The sequence below is a fragment of the Podarcis vaucheri genome (assembly GCF_965113315.1).
Source record: "Podarcis vaucheri genome assembly, chromosome: 3".
Taxonomy (NCBI): Eukaryota; Metazoa; Chordata; class Lepidosauria; order Squamata; family Lacertidae; genus Podarcis; species Podarcis vaucheri.
In genome coordinates, this window is record NC_138761.1 from 111,505,386 (window position 1) to 111,525,375 (window position 19,990).

The 19,990-nt window shown below is 44.1% G+C and overlaps 1 long non-coding RNA gene across 1 annotated transcript; it reads left to right on the forward strand.

The window, feature by feature from the left end:
- Positions 1–7,480: 7,480 nt before the first annotated feature.
- LOC309528322 lies at positions 7,481–12,374 on the forward strand. The gene is made up of 3 exons (XR_014217660.1): positions 7,481–7,656; positions 9,996–10,036; positions 12,178–12,374. It is a non-coding gene; the product is annotated as an uncharacterized lncRNA (long non-coding RNA).
- Positions 12,375–19,990: the final 7,616 nt, after the last annotated feature.

Here is a 19,990-nt window from a genome sequence, read left to right on the forward strand (position 1 = left end):
AATCTCTAGTATGAGAGAAAAGCAGACTAAATGTGCAATTGGCTGATTATATATAACGCTACACAGAAGTGGGGAAATCCTAAATCTGTATGAATTGCACACCTTCTTCCCTCCTATGGATTCGACATGAGCTCACCCACAAGAGATATTTGAGTCCCTAAGATCACCTTGTGGAAACGCCAGGGAAGGAAATGTAATGAAATCTTGCCAGCAATGCATTGGATCTGTTGAGAACTAGGATGCCTGTTATTTTATTATTGAAACCTGATGACACTGACTCTAGTCTGTGAATGCTTATGTCATAGTCTACTGTTCTACTTTATTTCAATGAAAGTGACAGTCAATGAAGTATTAAGGATCAGGAAGAAATTACTACCAAAAAGGGGGGACGTGGTGGTTTCTGGACAGGTGGAATTATCAAAAGGGACTTAGAGGGAAGTTAAGACAGTTTCAGTATGTTTGACCACATTTCTTAAGGTAGCTTTGCAGTGTATCTGTAGGTCAGAGATGTTAGGCTATAATCTTGTTCTGGATTTGAAATGTGGGTTGACTCTGTAGGGACTTCTCTGTACAGATGTTTGTGTGATGAAAGAGAGAGAGAGAGAGAGGAGAGGAGAGGAGAGGAGAGGAGAGGAGAGATGGGTTAATCTGCCAATTTTGGTTACTTTTAGGTTCTCATTTTTCCAATTTTAAGTTCAGTTCTCCAAACTTGCACATCAATTTGCATTTATAAAAGTCCTTGAGAAACTGGCATTTTAGTGTGAATTGATTGATTGATTGACTGATTGATTTCTATACTGCTGAATATATTTTTAAAAATATCTCTAAGAGATGTACAAAAAACTGAAGCAACAAACAAACTATTGCAAAAATACAGAGTTACATACAAAAATGTTACATTAATGCAAAGTTGCTAATATATAAAAATCAAGATCAGTTTATTTTCCTTCTAACACACCCTCCCTCACAGCCTCTGGGTTCTCACAAACAAATTCACAGCTCACTCAGAAAAGCCTTACAATGAGAAGAACTCCTAGAAACAGCAGACATCGCCCTAGTCTCCCACTCTAGACTTGCTTTCCCCTAATGTACACATTTGTTTGCTGTTTTCCCTAATATGCATATTTATTTGCAAAGCAATTTTGCCCAGGATTGTACATTTGTTATTTTCACTAATATGCGTACTTCACCCAAGTATATGTATTTTTGTACACATTACTTGGCGGGGAAACTGCCTTGCAAAATTCGGGGAAGTGCAACTTTAGGTGAATTGCTGTGTTTCAGTTGGTACATTGTTTCAGAACATGTGAATTAAGTAGGTTCACCTACTTAATGCAAACTGAATCAAATCCCTAGCTGAGAGAGACACATACAAATTTGGTTTGCCTTGGTTACAGAACTGCCAACATTATCTAAAATTACTTGGTATCATGTGTCTTGGAATACAGTCAAACCTCGGTTTTCAAACATCTCAGCTGCTGAATGTTTTAGAAACCAAACGCTGCTTCCATGAATGCTTCCGATTTTGAACGCGCCTCAGAAATCTTCCGAGGCGCATTTTTCACCCCCCCCATTAAACTTTCTGACAGTCTTTTGATCCTCGGTTTTTGAATGTTTTGGAAGTCAAACAGACTTCCAGAATGGATTACGTTCAAAAACCAAGTTTCCACTGTACACCACAAATATTCCCTCTGTTATGCATCCATGGTTATAATTGTGGCTATCCTGCTAACATCCCCGCTGCCACAACAGCCCTTCAGTATTCATTAATAGGTGCTGAGAATACAGCGCAGCAGAAAAGCCCCCCCCCTCACATCTACACATCTGCTCATGTAATACTTTTCTTATAGGATAAAGTGAGTATTGTCTTTGTATGCGGAAGAAACAAAAGTGGGATGGTTGGTTTAGCAAAATGTAATGACCGTTCAGAATCAATCCCCCACTCCCCACCCACCTCAGCTCCATTCTGCAAGAGCACCTCCTTGGTCTAAAGTTTCGTGCTGGCCTATTTCTTATTAGCAATGCTAAGCTGGCATCAAGGGGCTATCATCTGTCGAAACATCAGCAGGAGGAACAATTGACAAAGCAACCACTTGAGAATGTTGAGTAAACTGGGTAAAATGAAGTGAAAGAGGTTAATGTGCAACCTGGCACACAGTGCCAACCCAAGCCGTGAGAACCACTTATGTGATAATTGGTCCCTCACAATATCTTCTGCTCTGTAAAACATTGTCTTGGGCTTGTCTTTCAGCACAGGAACTGATCTCTTTGAGACACGCTGAAATGAAAACCAGCTACCCCAAGCTCCCGCCCTCTCCCAGGTAGGAATTCAGGTGGGAAAACCTGCGCCTTTTGAGCATCTACAAGCTGTTTCGGGTAATTTCAGGTTAGTGCAGCGTCAATGTGTGTGATAAAGAAGCATATACATGAATGAGAAACCATTCCAGATTTAGGTCAGAAACAAACGTTGCACTTTTGGTGCCTATTAGACCTTCTCATTCAAAGGCCAAAAATAAATTTTATGATAGATGCAACCCAACTTTTTCTTCTGTGCACACACACACACACACACACACACACACACATACACACACACACACACACACACACACACACACCCTCCCAGAGAGACAGAGAGAGAGAGAGAGGTATCACAGTTAGAAAAGCATTTTACAAAGCTGACTTATGAATTGAGGATTTACAAACTGCTTCCCAAGAAATGCTTCTGAAGCAACGCCCAACAAAAATAGCAAAAGAACAACATATATAGTAACACACACACACACACATACACACTACATTGCAGTATAAAAACTGTATCTTAAAGCACCAAGATTCCAGATTATAGAACATAAAAATGTGAGCGGAATTCAGGTATGCTTATTTATGGATCATCCATATTATAATTCTGCTTTTGAAAATGAATAAAGGACAATACCTTTTTTGTTATGCTACATTCCTTGAACCTTTGTCTTAATTTGGACAATTGTTGGACTCTGCCAATCCATTAATTTACATGTAGGTATTTATGAATTTCTCCTTTTTTGCAATTTTAAGTTTGGCAGCAGTTAGACTGTTTGATATGAAAGAGGCATGCACTTTTGGTCAAAAAAGTACCGTTGCATTGGTATGTACTGGTATACCTTGATTATTCTAAGGACCACCTTCTTAACCTGTCTCATGTCTGCATGGCAAGACATGCCCACCACATAGGTAAGCAATTTGCTGTGGGCAAATTTCCCTGCCGACAAGCTAGTTTTATTTTCACTTTGTGGATCTTGTTCACTGTGTTTGGTTTGAGATGCCAATAGTATAATATCTTGCAATAGTTTCCCCTTAAATTTAAACCATACACTTCATTGCTTCACCTGAGAAATCTGCATCACATTCTTATTTTGTAATTATTGATCCTTGCATCACTTCCACCTTATTTGAATTCAAAGTCTGGCTACCCTTAATGTGTTAAAAGCAGCTATGCGTAAGCCAAGAATTTACCACTGTCAGAATACCAACCAGATAAATTGGAGGAGAGGAGGAACATTCTTTTCCAGTCTGGATAAATTTTCAGCTGGAGAAGAATGCGCGGGTCATAATGCCCACCTCGCATTCGAGGTGTGCATTGCAAGTGCTTAATTCCTAAGGGTCTTATTTCCAAAACCAGAAGCACAAACCTCAGCACATCACTATTCGAAAAGCACATTTTCCATGACATTCATAGATTAGTCTTTTAGTGACTCAATTCCCCCCTGAAACTAACTTGTAAGTATGTGTAGCTGAACTTCAACACATATACTTTGTGTTACCCTTGCCTCTGTATTCCATCCACCGCTCTATTGCTGTCTCTTAGTTTCATTTTAGTGTCCTGCCTCCCAGTCAATACACACAGATAGAAGCTCTTACTAGGAAATAGGAAAGAGATATTTATTTAGGCAAGTAACAGTACATGTTCCGTAGCAGACACAGTGCTCAGGACTCATGATTCATGAGTTAAGGAGCAAGGCAAGAAGTTCAGAACTGGAAGGAGGCAACAAAGATATCCCAACAAGTTTCCCCAACCCTCCCACCGAATGCATGGTGCGCTCCTTTGCAAAAAACTCTCTTGCCTTGCAGGAATATCAAGATTGCAAGCATGCACTCAGTCGAGGCAGGTGGGTTTGCTCCCACTGACAGATCTAGGTAACAGGACTGTACCCTCCTGTTGATTTGCTGCCACCTCCTCTTCAGCCTCCCCACTTGGCTGATCAAAGACCTCCCAAGAGGCTCTCCGCTCTGCAGGAGTGTTGTGGGAGGAGAGAGCCAGCATCCCTGCTCACCCTCCTAAACTGACTAGGGATGCAGTTACAGATAGGTAGCCGTGTTGGTCTGCCATAGTCAAAATAAAAAAATTCCTTCCAGTAGCACCTTAAAGACCAACTAAGTTAGTTCTTGGTATGAGCTTTCGTGTGCATGCACACTTCTTCAGATACACAGAGTCCAGTGCTGAAGAAGTGTATCTGAAGAAGTGTGCATGCACACGAAAGCTCATACCAAGAACTAACTTAGTTGGTCTTTAAGGTGCTACTGGAAGGAATTTTTTTATTTTGACTAGGGATGGAATGAGGAGATGCCTCCCAACCAAGGTTCCCACAATTCAGTCCACTATCTGCTTCTTCTTCCTCCTCCTCCTCCCATCCAAGCCTGCCAGTTCAAGCCCAGTCACAACAGTGCTGCTGGGCTCATGACGTTTAGATTGTAAACTCCTCAGGGCAGGGAACTACCTTGGTTGTTTATGAACGATAGCACAATATCTGTCTGTGACAGAGAGAGGCCACGTGCTTGGACTACACCATCAATCAGACCCTGTCAGCATAGCCCATAGTCAGGGATGATGGTAAAGGTAAAGGGTAAAGGGACCCCTGACCATTAGGTCCAGTCGTGACTGACTCTGGGGTTGCGGCGCTCATCTCGCTTTATTGGCCGAGGGAGCCGGCGTACAGCTTCTGGGTCATGTGGCCAGCAGGACTAAGCCACTTCTGGTGAACCAGAGCAGCACACGGAAATGCTGTTTACCTTCCCACTGGAGCGGTACCTATTTATCTACTTGCACTTTGACGTGCTTTCAAACTGCTAGGTTGGCAGGAGCAGGGACTGAGCAACGGGCGCTCACCCTGTCACAGGGATTCGAACCGCTGACCTTCTGATCAGCAAGTCCTAGGCTCAGTGGTTTAACCCACAGCGCCACCCGCATCCCTAGGGATGATGATAGTTGTAGGCTAACAACATCTGGGAGGCACCACATGAGCTGCCCCGATTGGTTGGATGTAAATGCCTTGTGACAGCCTTCTATTCTACCCTAATTTTGAAATTAGGCTTTACAGCCGCCCCCTACAAATGCAGATCACTTGGAGTCTGGGAATTGACCTCAGACGCTGTTGGAATAGGGGATATTTTTCTCAAGTGAGAGGCTCTGGTTTGCCGATACTGGAAAGTATGAAGAACATGTATGCTTTGGCACACCTGCAGACCCTCAAGAACCAAGAAACAGACTTCAAATTTATTTTTGATGATTCACATTGCTGCTACTTGTCCTTAAAAGTGTGAGAACTAACCGTTGCTCGAGTCATTACCATTTCCTTTGCAATTGGAAATTTCCTACTGTATATGTCGTCGTATTTCCAAAGGCTTAAGACTCACTCCTCAAAGCTGCTGCCAAAACTGTGTGATTGCACGATGGGATTTTGCTTTAGCTGTAGCTAATGACTACACTCCCTGACCCTTGTAAATGGAACTTGATCTTGTCACATCAGATTTAGGAAAGCATCATAAACGAGCTGTGGCAGATTCTTCCTTGATTGTGGGAAGACTAGGAAGGATGGGTTCTGAACCAGGAAATGGTAGGAAGGGTTCCGAGCCAGGAAGAGATTCAGTGAGGTTTCCCAAAGTCCGCCAAGAGCATTAAAAATATTATATTCAAATGAAACTCTAGCCTCTGGCCTATTTTGTTCTCACTGAGAACGGCTGAGTTGGGGATTTCCAAAATGGCACAACTCCAGTTCTGTCTTTCTGAGATAGGGAAAATAAAGACAGTCGTAAGAACTGTACTGTGGCAGCAAAGGGGTCAGGAAAAGAGCATCGGGGGGCATTGAAGGGGCAGGGATGACAGAGCAAGGGCAGTTTGCTGAATGGCACAGAAATGGTGGGTTGGCATCAGCACCGTGGGAGCTGGACAGTGCAACCCTACACATCAGCTCAAAAGTAAGGCCCACTGAGTGCATTGTTGCTTACTCCCAGGTGAGTGGTTTCTTTACACCAGGATTGAGGAACCCTTTTCAGTCCAGGGATCACATGTCAGTGGTGGGTGGGGCCAGTGGCAAAAATGGTTTTAATAAGGCATTTGAAACTCAGCAGGGATAGTGCCTGTCTGACTTATTGTAGGAGATCTTTCACAGAGCTGGGTCCACAACACCGAAGCATGACTTCTCGTTGACCTGAGGTGTGCTTCCAGTCCATGGGAGACAACTAACAGTGCTCCTCTGGGTGATCTCAGTGATCAGTTTTGGATGTACAAGTGGTACTTAAGATATCCACCCCCATTGTTCTACCCGGACACTGAGGTCCAGTGCCGAGGGCCTTCTGGTGGTTCCCTCACTGCGAGAAGCCAAGTTACAGGGAACCAGGCAGAAGGCCTTCTCGGTAGTGGTGCCCACCCTGTGGAACGCCCTCCCACCAGATGTCAAAGAGAACAACAACTACCAAACTTTTAGAAGACATCTGAAGGGAGGCTTTTAATGTTTGATGTATTGCTGTATTTTAATATTTGCTTGGAAGCCGCCCAGAGTGGCTGGGGAAGCCCAGCCAGATGGTCAGGGTATAAATAATAATAATAATAATAATAATAATAATAATAATAATAATAATAATATAATAATAATAATAATAATAATAATAATAATAATAATCCTGCGCTAAATAATTAAGAACGCAAGGAAATGGGCATCTGCAGGGATTTTCCCGAGGCTGAGAGTGAATATTCCAAATCAACAATCATAACTAGCATCAGATAACAAATCTGGCAACTGGAAAGCAGCAAGGCCTGGATAGACCTGGCCTCTGAGAAAGTTGTGTTTTGGGTCTACCCTTTTGTTTTTTTCTCAATTGATAGGTCTGCTAGCCAACTAAAGGTAGCCTTGACGTTCAGATTATGTTTTCCCACCCATACCTGAAACCTTCAATTGCTTCCCTAGCTCCCTTCACCTCCTGCAGATCTTGTACCAGGAATATACTTCAGGGTTGTCACACTTTTCTCTAACTCCCCCAGCAAAAGGGATGTTACACTATTGGGCTACTTTGCAATGCAGGTGTGCAACCCATGCTGCCTCAACTACCTCTCTTATAATATGGCTGTAATAATGGTGGACATGGTCTCCATTGGCAATGTTTACAAATGAGGCTGCCTCAGCTCCTGGCAACCACCACTCCTGGCCAGCCCCCAGAGGCACTATTCACCTGGGGAGCTTGCAGCCAGGGTCGCTGCAACAAAGAGCCACACAAGCCTTTGGGAGGCAGAGACGCAAGAGGGCATCAGAGGAGTGAGGGAAGGAAAGAGGGACAGAGGCTACTGTGCTGGTCCCGTGGGTTACCCGAGAGACGAGGTCGAAGTCCAGTCCGTGGTCAAAGGTGCAACGTGGAGGCAGTCCGTAGTAGCTGAAGCTGGGTACAGGGCAGGAAGTCAGGTGAAGCCAGGAACAGGCTTGTAAGCAGGGAGCCAGGGCAGGTCAGGAGCTCAGGCAGGAAAGCAGGACAGGGTTCAGGCAGGAACTAGCAACCAACAATGTTGCTCCCGCAACTTGGGGCTCGGGCTGGCCGGCTTTTATCTGTCCCGAGGCATTGGGCGGCCCCGATCCTCTGGTGACTCGCCTCTCCTGGCCTGGAGGCGAGCACTCCTCCTGTGGGAACTTAGTTCCCTCCGCCTCTCTGCCCTGAGCCTCTGCAGCTCAGGAGAGGCTGGAGGGTTACCAGACCCAGAGGCAACTTCAGCTTCCTCTGACGGGGCTGAGAATGGAGAACCTGCAGGCAATGGGTCCTCCATCACCTCAGGAGCCAGAGCAGACTCAGCTGAGGATCCAGCACAGGTGAGGACCCTTCAAGCTCATGCCCCAGCCCCGGTTCAGCTGGTTCTGGAGGCGGGGAATCCTGTGCAGACTGGGACCCCTCAGATTCAGCCTCCGAGTCCGAATCCCAGGTCATCACAGCTACTGTTGCTTGTGGCATGCCACAGCACGCTGGTTGGAAACCATTGATGTAAAAAATAAAATCATACCAAACAGAAATAATTTTGTCCTTACTTATTTGACTTCTAGAGGCTCTCAGTTTATATGTCATTTTTTTCCTAGTAGGGCTGATTCCTATACATTTGTGAACCAGTAAGAAATATCTGCTCTAGCTAGATCCTTCCAAAATGGGGCTATTGTGGCTCTGGCTGCAGTAAGCACATGGATAATTGAGACCTTACAACATAATCCTTTATCACTCTCTTCAAAGATGTTTAGATGAGCCAGTTGTGGAGTGCATGCTACACTGCAATTTGGACTTGCACTAATCTCTTTAAACACAGAGAGCCAGAACCTTTGTACTTTTCCACAATCCCACCAGAGATGTCTACAAGTACCCACCAGCTGGTATCTTGTGCAACAGCATGGTGATAGTGTAGAATTTATATAGGATAACATCATGGTGCTAATAGCACTTACGTAGCATTTTAACTGTTGCCTCTTTGTCTCTAGCTGAGACGGACCTAAATGGGGGTTTCTTCAACCTTGTCTGGCATTCCCGCTCCTCCAGTTTCAAACCCAAATTCTTGCTCCCACATTATTTTAGGGCCTTCTGTACCATTCATTTATTTTGTTTTTGCATGAAACCTGGGAATTGGTGGGTTATGGCCCATTTTGGGGGGTTGGGGAAATGCCCTCTCCCAGCAGATGCCCATGTCCAACAGACATGTTTGTTTTGTTGGAATCAAATGTTGCTTTTGAGCCATAGTAAGTGGTTGCAGGGGATGCGGGTGGCGCTGTGGTCTAAACCACAGAGCCTAGGACTTGCCGATCAGAAGGCTGGCAGTTCAAATCCCCGCAACAGGGTGAGCTCCCGTTGTTTGGTCCCAGCTCCTGCCAACCTAGCTGTTCGAAAGCACAAAGTGCAAGTAGATAAATAGGTACCATTCTGGCGGGAAGGTAAATGGCATTTCCATGTGCTGCTCTGGTTTGCCAGAAGCGGCTTAGTCATGCTGGCCACATGACCCAGAAGCTGTCTGCGGACAAATGCCGGCTCCCTCGGCCAATAAAGCGAGATGAGCGCCGCAACCCCAGAGTCGGTCACGACTGGACCTAGTGGTCAGGGGTCCCTTTACCTTTACCTTAAGTGGTTGCAGTCGCCCCGTGAAGCCACCCATTCAAGCTTCCCTCATCTGACTTTGCCCAAATAGTGCCAGCTGAAAAAGTGGGCAAGGGCAAGCATTTCTGCTACTGAGCACTTGCCTTTTCTACACTTGTTTTCACAGAGTGTGAAAGAGATAGGCAAAGCACAGCTACTATTTAGGATTCCCCAAAAACCTCAAAACTGCAGTGCTGTCCGCAGAGAGCAGGTGCACGCCCATAAGACTTGGGGGAAAGAACATTTTATGTCTTATCTTGGGCCATACGGTTTAGAAGCAATTGATATCAATGTTGTTAAGAATACTGGCCTGTGAAAAAGGCCAGGCAGGAAGCCTATGGAAAACCATGAACTGACCTTCTAATTGGCAGTCCTGAAATCTGTTCCTCACTGGGCAATTAATATCATTAAGTATCAACATTGTAAAAACTTGAAATAGTTCCATTACAATCACTGATGGGAATGAAGATTCATTTTGCTCAGATAACCTGCCTTTCTTTCTGGGTTTGAAAAGACTGAACTGGTCCTTTATAAACCCCCTCTCCAAAATGGAAGGGGCTAATTGTTTTAAATGATCTTTATTGTAGGCATCATCTGGAAAAGATCTTGTGAATTTTGAACACATGCTGTAAGTGAACCTTAGATATATGTGCTTTGGCAGTTCCACAGAACTCCTCCACAGAAAATTAAATTGATTCTTTGCATATGGAAGATCCACATCCCCCTCCCACTCTCTCTCTCTCTCTCTCATCAAACTGTACCCTATGCCTTTACAGGGAGGTAGTTTTATTGGACATAGACTATATCCACTTGTTATCAGTGGTTATACTGCTTTGGGTTGCTCTGCTTGTTGGGTAATTTAGGAATCAGCTGCTCTCATGCAACTTATGCATGTCAAATCATTCAACTGCACTCACGTACAGTGGTACCTCGGGTTACAGACACTTCAGGTTACACGCTTCAGGTTACAGACTCCACTAACCCAGAAATAGTACCTTGGGTTAAGGACTTTGCTTCAGGATGAGAACAGAAATTATGCTCCGGCGGCACGGCGGCAGCAGGAGGCCCCATTAGCTAAAGTGGAACCTCAGGTCAAGAACAGTTTCAGGTTAAGAATGGACCTCCAGAACAAATTAAGTTCTTAACCTAAGGTACCACTGTATTCACATGCATAACTTAATGAAGCAATTGCAAACCCAATGTGGGGTATACAGTCTGCAATGTAGGACTTAGCATTAACATGGATTCCCCTAGGAAGATGGTATCTGTCTTTTCTCTCTATGAGCTTATAAGGTGCTGAAGTGCCTCAAAGAGAATATGGGAAGTAGCTTTATAATAGGGATAAATAAACGAACTTCCTCTGTTCCATCCTGCCCCCCATTTGTGGGTTCCATCCACCCTGCATTCCACTTCTCTTCTTCTATGAGTAAGAGAATGTCCAAAATCAAAGCACATGCACTTGATTGCACCTTTCCATTCATTTGTATCTCTCCCCACTCCAGATTGCCAAGCCACATGCTGTGCACATTGATAATACGCAGGAAAAGAAAAGAAGGAAATAAATAGAGCAGTCTTGATGTGATTGGGGGAAAGGCAGCCTTGATTTGATTCCACCAAAACTCTGTGGGGTGTTTTACTGATGCACCTTGTATGCATTGATGAAACACCTCAAAAAGCAACTTTGATGAGATGGTGCACAAGGTTGTGTTAAGATTATTTAGTGTCTGGGATTTCATCAATGCATACATGTACATATGTGTACTCATAAAACACAGAGTAAAAAATAATCTTGATTCAATCATATTAACATCTATTCCAGTCTTGGAGCACTGAAAAATCTCAGGGGTCCTTACATTTAGTTTCCTTGGAATGTAGGAATAAAAAGATGGATAACATTTTCTGTGATGCAAGATTTATTTATACATTAACAGGGAGTGTCCAGCAGTGCCTGGATATTTTTAGAAACCAAAAATTATTGAGATTTTTGAATGGGTTGTGAGTTTGGACCTGTCATGGCCAAAATAAGGTGAAGTCAATCCAATGTCACATTTTGGTCCACCAGCTTAATTCAAAATGGCACATACAAACATAAATGGAACTTTTGCGCCATGTTTGGTGACAATATCTCAAGAGGCAGCCATACTTATGTAAAAAAAATGGGCAAAGTCACACCAAATTGATATATTGCTCTGTCATCTTGATTCAAAATGGCGTTTGGTGTCCAAATGGTGTCAAAACCTGCCACCTCGCCCCAGGAACCCTCGTGGCAGCCAGAGACAACTTCCAGCTCAGTTTCAATCCTATAACAATATGTAAAGGTAAAAGATAGAAGACCCTTGGACAGTTGTCCAGTCAAAGGCGACTATGGGGTTGCGGCGCTCATCTTGCTTTCAGTCCAAGGGAGTCGGTGTTTGTCCACAGACAGCTTTCCAGGTCATGTGGCCAGCATGGCTAAACTGCTTCTGGCGCAATGGGACACCGTGACGGAGCCCCCAGAAATGCCATTTACAATATGTATGACCACACCTAGGGTTGCCATACATCCGGAATTTCCCAGACATAGCCGGTATCCAGCTGTTGGAAACAGTGTCTGGGCAGAAATCTCTGCAATGTCCAGGGAAACCCATGTCAGAAGTGTAGTTTTTGGCGAAGCAAAATACAGTTTTGGGCAACACTGAAAAAAGGTCAACATCTTGTGTGTCTGGATTTTAACTTTATGAAATATGGCAACCTACACCAATACTTCTTTTTCCTTTTCCTTTTTTGCAGTACTTTGTCAGTGTAGACATGCACATTGGAAGACATGCATGAACCCAAGGAATTGCACATGAAACACACTGCATGTGAAATAATACTGTATACCTCAAGAAATAGCTGTGCCTTGCTAGTCAACTGTCGCTATTCATAAGATGTAACACTGGCCAGCCATTAGAGATGGATGAACAACCCTCGCTTGCCTCATAAAACATCTGGGTTTTATGTCTGTTCCTTGTAACAACTTGCAAAGCCTTGAGGAGTTGTGTCGCTGCTTGCAATGATCACAAAATGAAGATAGGAACACCCACCCCACCCCCCACTCCCTCAGAAGCAATACTCCTGTGCCAGTGATCTTGCCTCTGAAGGCGACAAGATCATTATTATTATTTTACAAAAAAATATTTATTTACTTATTATCATGCATTGGTGCACAGCAAAGGTAGCAGTAAAAACTATGCAGGCAAAGTACTTATATTTACAGTATAAGTGCCTAAAGCTAATCAAAGGAAGAGAGGAAGGGAGAAGCAGAAAATACTACATGCGCCTTCCTTTCCAGGAGAGGACAGGAGAGGAAATGACATCACACAGGACCCTCTCTACCAACTGTATTTCTATGGTCTAAGTACCTGCCTGTCAGCGATACAGCTCTGTGGAATTAGTGCCTTCTTGTGCTAACTAGCAAAAATATGCCTTTGTTAGGTTTGGCTGCTAATCTCCCACAGTATGAAGGAGCACTGGACTCTCTTTTCCTCTCCCTGACATTAAAGCATCCTGACTTGCCTCTAATCAGAAGAAGAGATTCAATTGTAAGTCACCTTGTGTCTTCCCAATGAACTTGATTACTCAACCTTGGGAACTGTACTTGTCAGCAGAATCCTCAGATATATATATTTTATTGAAACCCCAGAGCCTTGTTTAGTGCCTGGAGTTGCCTCTTTCCAGTAGACATATATGTGGAAGTTCAGTGGCTTGTATCTTATTATCTGCCTCAGGCAGACTCATTGCCCAGTTCCCAGTCTGGACAGTGGTTTTGTACATCTTCCAGAGTACAACTTTTGTTTCCTTTTGGAATTGCAAGTTTTGCAGAGGTTTGAATCACTTCTTTCCTGGTTCGTTTGGCTGCTGAATCTGTTTTGGGAAATAAGTACTGAAATGGTGCTGAACATATAAGTCTCTTTTCCTCTTTGTCAAATAACCTTTGAAATTCTTTAATGTTAAGATAGGAAACCTGTGGTTTTACGGATGATGTTGTTATTACGATATACATTTAGGACTCACCTTACTTTTGTGATTGTAATTTTGTGATTTCTTTCATAATGTGCCTTAATGTAACTTGCCCGGGGACCTTAGGAGTAAAGGGTGAGTAATTTATTTATTATTATTGTTGTTGTTGCCAGTGGTTGGAGATGATGGAAGCTGTGCTGCAGCACCTCTGGAGAATAGCAGGTTCTCACTTCTGCTTTAATGGACACATGCAGGACCTTTACTCAGAGAAGTTAGTTCCACTAAGTTGAATGAGACTTACTCCCTAGTACAGTCATAGGCAAACTCGGCCCTCCAGATATTTTGGGACTACAACTCCCACCATCCCTAGCTAACAGGACCAGTGGTCAGGGATGATGGGAATTGTAGTCCCAAAACATCTGGAGGACCGAGTTTGCCTAAGCCTGCCCTAGTATTTTGGTATAGGTTTGCATTCAATCCCTCACAAATTCTCTTCAATTTCATTTCTTTTAAAAGCATGGCGTGAAGGCACACGATGCAGCAGAAACTAAACACGTCAATAATAATAATAATAATAATAATAATAATAATAATAATAATTTATTTATACCCCGCCCATCTGGCTGAGTTTCCCCAGCCACTCTGGGCAGCTCCCAATCAAGTGTTAAAAACAGTACAGCGTTAAATATTAAAAACTTCCCTGAACAGGGCTGCCTTCAGATGTCTTTTAAAGATAGGATAGCTGCTTATTTCCTTCACATCTGAAGGGAGGGTGTTCCACAGGGTGGGCGCCACTACCGAGAAGGCCCTCTGTCTGGTTCCCTGTAACCTTACTTCTCGCAATGAGGGAACTGCCAGAAGGCCCTCGGCGCTGGATCTCAGTGTCTGGGCTGAACGATGGGGGTGGAGACATTCCTTCAGGTATACAGGACCGAGGCCATTTAGAGCTTTAAAGGTCAGCACCAACACTTTGAATTGTGCTCGGAACGGAAAGTCTAGAGACTTTTGGTGTCTGCCTCAATGGAAAACTACCTGGAAACACTTCAGCTCTGTGGGAAAAAATGTGGGATATGAATGAAATAATTAAGCACATTTCTATCCAAAACTGAGCATGAAACTACATGACCTGATTCCTTAATAATATACCACTACATCAGATTCAGTCTCTTCCTCTGAATGATTCAGCCCATGGTAGAAGATTGCATAGGCATCACCCGGCCAATATCTGCTGTAATCGTTAGAGTGACTAATTATTACGGCATCTCCCTTCCAAGGTCAGAATCAGGATCCTGTCCTGAGAGGTTCTGGATCAATATCTATGAAGACTGTAGCTTAATCTGTTATATTTGGACTAGACGATTAAAGAAAAACACTTCAGCAGCACCCAATTTAGTTGTTAGAAAATATTCCACAAAAACTTTGCTGGCCATTCTGCATGTGCGTACTACTGATTGTGGTGCAGTCCTTTCCGCTTGTAATAAAAGTCAGTGCAGCTGTTTCAGGGGCAGATGTATAAATGCAACTAAATCACAAGAAAAACTATTTCTTCATTAAAATATGGCTGGGGGCAAAAGAAGGCTGAAGTTATTAAAGCAGGACTAAAAGCTAGTGCCAATAAAACTCAGAGAAGTTAAAGATTAAGAGCGGATACCTTGAGTATATTAGTGGTATGAACTTCTAATATCGAAACAGAAACCCCAACCCCACAGACCCCCTTGTTTTGGGTAAGGAAGAGAGAGAAAGGCATTTACAACTTAAAATTCATTAAACGTATGTTGCTGTGCATGCATGTGACCTTGGCGATTTTAGATTGTCAAGAGGTATATCTTCTGGTTTCAGAAAAGGAAAGTGAAATTGAACCACAGTCACACAGCGGAGAAGAAATGCTCACTAGACCCCTGGAGTCAGTGGCTAAACTCTCGCTCCCTTCAAGGGAACTAGATTGTGCTCATTGCACATTCTTTAGTTGTTGTTGGGGGGCGGGAGGGAGGACGGCCGACAGTGACAACCTTGTGAAAAGCTTCAACCGGCACCCTTTATCAAGTCCCACTCTTTCCACTAGAGGGATTATAGAATTATAGAACTCTTTAGAAAATGCATCAGGAGTTGGCCGGGGCAAACTTTTATCAGCGTTCGGCCATTGTTACTTGTATTTGTGTAGCCTTATGGTAGCAAGAGGTCACATTTCCATAAAGATAAATTCCTTATTAGACTCAACTGTGATCTGAGGTCATTGCATATCTGTGCCAGGACAGACTTAAAAGTGATGGCGAATAGGAAGTTTTTTGTGCTGCATTGTCCTGGTTTACTGAGTCTGGAGCCAGACAGCATTTGGACCAATATCAGCATGGACTAAAGCCGGCATATCTTTCTATTTGCTCATCACGCAACAATGAGTAAATAAACACTGTCCGCCATTGCAGACTGAGCTGTCAGTCCAATTAGGCGTGAGAGTGTCCCAGCGCACCCTGTTCCCTATATCTTTACCTACTGCTTCCCCTGCTCAGATGCCTGGGGGGTGATTTCAGGCAGACACAGCTGTATTCAGGCACAGTTACATGGCTGGAAGGGGTCAGGTCTGCTGTGTCAACACTAATCCTTCCTGTCTATTATCAGCCAGTTGGGCATTTGATTCGTGTCAAGTTTCTGTGTCCACTGGAAGCCGAATATCACAGTCGTAAGATAACTTTTTGCCCTGCTTTCCTCCAATCACAGAAAGGCTTCTGTGTTTTCCTTTACTCAGTTGCCCAATCCAGTAAACTGAGGTTGAGGTCAGTGGCTGCTGATATGTGTGTGTTCTTTGACTGTTGCTATTTTTTCCATGCATGCAAATCTTGCAAGACTTAAAACAGCTCTTTTAAGGACAGTCAGCCACAAGCTATGGATTGGATGTCCATAATACAACAGCATTTTGCTTGATGTTTGGCTGTCCAGCTCGGAAGCATACTCACCGGAGTATGTTTAATGTTGTGTGGCACCAGAGACAGAGGTTTCTGTCTCTTGCTAAATAAAAGCGATCCTTCCTAAATGAAGATTTTTCACATCCCTATCTGTGCTGCGAAGTATGACTGCCTGCTAAAGGTTGCTCTCTATTATGTGATCATCTGAAACCACCACAGTCTTGGGCCTTCAAAGCATACTGAATGGCAGTGTAAAAGCATCTTTTTGTCCATGGAAGATGCCAGGAGTTGCAAGGAGGCAGGTCGTCTTCTGTGCTGTTGTGAGATGAGATTTTTCCATGCCAGGTAGCACTGAGTTTCTTGGGATTTACTAGTGTGGTACACAGTCTAGACAGGCAAGGAGAGCTGGCTACTCAGTTGTAAGTTATTGACCTGACAGTAATTACAAATACAGTCGTACCTTGGTTTCCGAACAGCTTAGTTCTCGAACATTTTGGCTCCCGAATGCCGCAAACCCAGAAGTGACTGTTCTGGTTTACGAATTATTTTTGGAAGCCAAACGTCTGGTGGGGCTTCCATGACTTCCGATTGGCTTCAGGAGCTTCCTGGTCACCTTGGGCATTGGCAGCGGCAGCAGGCAGTGAGCAGCTCCTGAAGCCAGCCAGAGCCAACTGCGCTACCAGGCTGGCCCCAGGCTGCTGAGGCTGCCACTGCCACGTTTCCCAGGAACAGATTTGCAAATCCGGGGACTGTCCCCGGGAACTGGGGAAGACTGGTAATCCTAGGCTAGATGGGTTGGGGCGGTGGTGAGGATTGATGAAAGCAGGAATTGTTATCTGAATGGTATAGCAAGACTTTTCTAAATGGCCCTAGCAAGAGAGTTGAACCATTTGGTCATTGCTTCAGGCCTCAAAATAGCTTGGGCTGTTGCTTGATTTCTTCCGGCCGTTGTTTAACCATGGCAGCAAAGCTTGGACCTTGGTTTTTGGAAGCACCTAATGGCCACATTTACTTTGGCTTCAGTGTAGTTCCATGAAAACAAATTATTGCTTTAAAATCCCTTGAGTATCTAATAAACCAGGTTGTGCTTTATAACTGATGGTGTATTGTTATCAACAATCTCTCTGTTATCAGATTTGGGCCACAAATTTAGGCATACATATTTTAGACTAGCTCCTCTTGCCATCAGTGAAACACGCATGTTGAGATGGTCCAATCTATAATTAGCCAGTGTGCTCCAGAAAATAAATATCTGGACTAGGTTGGCTGAGCTGAAGTCTCCACCATGCCACTGGCCTATTGTGTGGTCCGGAAACCCCATTTTCCCAATTGTAAAATGGAAACATTAGCAATTTTGCTAAAAGAATTATTCTGTGGGGGTGAAACATTGTGCATGTACATAAAACTATGCATGAATGATAAACTATAGGAATAATTATAGTTTATTTAACCATATCTGCCCACTTACTTGCTATAGCTGTAGATTTTTCTCATGATAATCCAAAAACCACGTTCTTAATAACCCTGATTTGTTTTGGCCACAACACTCCCAGGCTCTTCCAAGAACAAACACCTGGGGAATAAAGAAGGAATAAAATCTATTATGTTAAGAAAATCATTCTGGCCTGAGTCATGCTATCGGTCAAAGTCCCAACGATGGAATGATGTAACCCAAATCAACAGAAATGAATATCAAAATTCATTATATATAGTTTTTTCACAGTGTATGTGTTCATATTCTCAATAGAGTGGTAGTCCAATTCCTGTGTGGATTGGAGCAGATTTTGGCATCCAAAAGGTTAGCATTGAAAATATCCATATCTAAACATGTATAATATAAAGAAAATAGAGAATAACTTCTAAAATATACATGGGAATTTGTTTTCACTGATGAAAAAGATAGTAATAGCAATGATAAACTTTGTTAAAACCGTACTAAAAAGGCTTCTTTCTTACAGCCTCATCATCTTGTATAGAATAGACTAGCAGGGCTTTTTGCGTGGACAGGCGGAGTCCCCAGATCCTGCACGGTTCCCCCGTCATGTGGAATAACGACTCAAGACAATGTGCTATGGGATTAAATTGGCCACAGCTTTATTAAATTTCAAATGTGGGTAGACCTTGGCTCAGGCATTGGGCGTTCTCCCTCCCCGGTCCCCAGCCGGGGACCTAGGGAGCATCAGGGTTATCCAGTGTGTGTGGGGGGGATGGGCCGGCTCTGGAGAACATATGTTCAAGCAGAGATGGCCGCCCCCGTAACGCCGCCGCCGCAGGAGAGAGCAATGACGACCTTTCGGTGTACGGCCAAAGCCTCCCTTCAGGAAAACCCCTTTAACGGGGAACCCTGGTATCACCGCCGCAAGAGGAAGATGGATAAAAGGATTCTGCCCAAGGCCTGATACCGCCAAAGTTGTGACGTTTTGCTACGGGAAAGGCGAAACCTGCCAATGCAGGGAAATTCCTTTCCGGCCCTTTAACAGCGACCTTAACGTAGCAGCACCCGCATACCTGTGAAGAAAAGTTAACCTGCAAAACCTGTGAATAAAAGTTAACCTGCAAAATAAGACATTAACTGAGGGTGGGTAGGCTGGGAGAAGCTCTGGAGCAAAGTGAGGATTCCTAGGTAAGATCCTCCCTCTATTGTGTGGGCAGGTAATCCCTCCCTTACCTGGCCTGGTCTCCTTGGCAATGCTTCCCCCAGGTGGGATTGGACAACTGACTGGGGTAGGCGGAGACCTCCAGGTATCCCACCTGAGGGAAGGCAAAACCAAGCCTATGCTGTTGGGGCCGCTCCAGATCCAGGGGCTGCACGCGTCCACGCAAAGGGCGCCCCCCATTTTAAGCGGGGAGCGGTCATTGTCAGTGGGAACTCACCAGAACTCAGTTCCAGCACCTCTCAGTTGGGCACCATTGCCATTATAAGAGAATAAGGGGGATGTTCATTGTGAATTCTGGCACTTTCCCCCCGAGAAAAATAGCACTGTCTACTAGTATATGATATTGGGATTGATTATTTCCTCTGGGGTGAAGTCAGTTGAATCAGGGCTTTATTCAGTATAAGCTTACTGAAAAATTGGTTTGGAAGAGAAAGTGACCATTGCACAAAATACGTTGGGGAGAGGGTAAGAAGAAAGCAAAAAAATCCAGTTTCCCACCAATATGATATTGGAATGTGAAGGGGGTAACATTTTAGTTTACCTTTAGTTTTGATTTTGGTTTTAGGAATGTTCCATTTTTGTTTTAGTTTTTCATGGCTCTTTGTGAGACTACTGACAACACTTCTCAAGCTGGCACTTTGATGCTTTCTCTCATTCTCAGCAGCGGCAGTCTTCAATGGCTCCCATTCATCACAGGAATGACTGACAGGTGACAGGCAGACAAAACAGAGAGACACGCTCCCAATGACAGCCAAGAGAAGAAGTTAGAGGGCAGTCTGACAATGCCCACACATCACTGGGGGCTGGTGGGGGCTGGTTGGCTGGGTGAGGAGAAATAAGATTCACATCTGAGGGGGTGGGAGAGTAAGGAAGAGTAACACCTACCTGGTCCAGGGTACAAGAGGGCACCACTCCCATGAAGGACTTGGAACTGTAAGGGCATGGGTGCCAGAGTCCCTCTCTTTCAGTTGGACATCCTTCTTCAGGTGGTCCACATCAGCAGGAGGTCATAATGGCCAGTCTCACTCTTTCAAGTGGTCAGTA